A 2,195-nucleotide genomic window follows, 5' to 3' on the forward strand; every position below is an offset into this window, starting at 1 on the left:
GAAGAGCCCCCGCCCAGCGAGTGCTGGAGACGAAGCGCAAGCGGGAGGAAACCGCTAAGTGAGTGCTGGAGACGAAGCGCTAGCGGGAGGAAACCGCCAAGTGAGTGCTGGAGACGAAGCGCAAGCGGGAGGAAACCGCTAAGTGAGTGCTGGAGATGAAGCGTAAGCGGGAAGGAAAACCGCCCAAGTGAGTGCTGGAGACGAAGCGCAAGCGGGAGGAAACCGCTAAGTGAGTGCTGGAGACGAAGCGCAAGCGGGAGGGGAGAGCCCAGCGAGTGCTGGAGACGAAGCGCAAGCGGGAGGAAACCGCTAAGTGAGTGCTGGAGACGAAGACTGGAGCCAAGCGGGAGGGGAGAGCCCAGCGAGTGCTGGAGACGAAGCGCAAGCGGGGAGGAAACCGCTAAGTGAGTGCGGAGACGAAGCGGCAAGCGGGAGGTGGAGAGCCGCAGGCGAGTGCTGGAGACTAGAAGCGCAATCGCGGGAGGAAACCGCTTAAGTGTAGTGGCTGAGGACGAGAGCAAGCGGGAGGGGAGGAGCCCAGCGAGTGCTGGAGACGAAGCTAAAGCCGGGAGGAAAACTGCTAAGTGAGTGCTGGAGACGAAGAGCAAGCGGGAGGGGAGAGCACAGCGAGTGCTGGAGACGAGGCTTGCGCGGCAGGAGAAGTAAGAACTTAGGTAGAGAGCGACGATTTACTCCCCCCCTCAACAATTCAAGGGGAGATAGAACGCCATGGGAAAGATGAAGTTGATGAATGTTAAACCTACAATACATGCAGCACGTTTATTGCACATGTATTAGTTCTCTTTGTCTCAGTCATCGTTTCATCATTGTAGTGACTAGTTACGAGGTAAAGCGGTCATGAAACAAAGCATACAATGAGGATATAGACGAGGGACGCGTATATTGTAGTGATAAGGACTACATTACTACACGTGTGTGTTACGAGGTAAAGCGGTCATGAAACAACGCATACAATGAGGATATAGACGAGGGACGCGTATATTGTAGTGATAAGGACTACATTACTACACGTGTGTGTTACGAGGTAAAGCGGTCATGAAACAACGCATACAATGAGGATATAGACGAGGGACGCGTATATTGTAGTGATAAGGACTACATTACTACACGTGTGTGTTACGAGGTAAAGCGGTCATGAAACAAAGACGCGAGTAGACATGCTGGAATAAATTCACGCTCTTCGATATATTTGTGTGTTTGATTTATTTGTGTTCATGACGAACACAACCACACACAACATTCGTCTTCTTCGTCTTAGGACTCAACGTTTCTTCCTTACGAATCCCCTCTGGACAAGTTTGACGCCGTTCCTCAGACAGTGATGGGGCCCGACGAAGTTCCAGTGATCTTCAAAGTCGGAACCTCAGCCTGTTTCTTTAATCCCAAAGCTAGCCATTATGTCTAGCTTGTCGTCGTTTGACCAGAAGGTCGATCTGGAAGACAACTTCCAAAAGTTGTTTGCATTTAAGTACACAGCTGCCTTGTCTACGTCATTGGAGCTAGTTTGTAATTAGTTTGTAATTGGAGCGAGTTTGTAATCGCTTCTCAGCTCATCCATTCGACGAGGCTACATACTACCCGCCGAGTTCTCTCTCCCTCATTCGATTCCCTAAACGAACTGCAATACAAGTTCTCCCTCAACCGACACCGGAGGCGAACTAACTGCGTACCGTATCTTCACACGGCCCTACACCAGCTGTTTACACGGCCCGCGCCACTCACGGCCGCTAGAGGGTGCCTCTTTATCAGCCTTATCAAAGAGCTAGCTAGCTGCTTCGACTGGAGAAAGATCTAAATTAAAGAGGACACAATCATGTTCACTAATACCAGGTACCACAGATATAGATGAAACCAAATTGGGGAAATTAGTAAATACTAAATCAAGAATGTTGCTACAAGTTTCAGTACATCGAATAGGCTGAGTGACAAGTTCAGTCAGGGAATGATTAGTACACAAATCGAGCAGTTGACTACATAAATGAGTATCTCGTTGGCCAGTCACTGAATAGAACTGCCAATCAATTCCAGGCAAATTAAAGTCACCACAAATGAGTGTAAGTGGATAAGACTCATTATGATGAGAGAAGGCGTTCACAGAATTAGCGATTCCAGTGAGTTGATCAAGAGGGGGCCTATACCCAATCATAGAGTATAAGGGCTTAGAATTCACCGAA

Source organism: Priapulus caudatus, unplaced genomic scaffold (assembly GCF_000485595.1).
Source record: "Priapulus caudatus unplaced genomic scaffold, Priapulus_caudatus-5.0.1 Scaffold1839, whole genome shotgun sequence".
Taxonomy (NCBI): domain Eukaryota; kingdom Metazoa; phylum Priapulida; class Priapulimorpha; order Priapulimorphida; family Priapulidae; genus Priapulus; species Priapulus caudatus.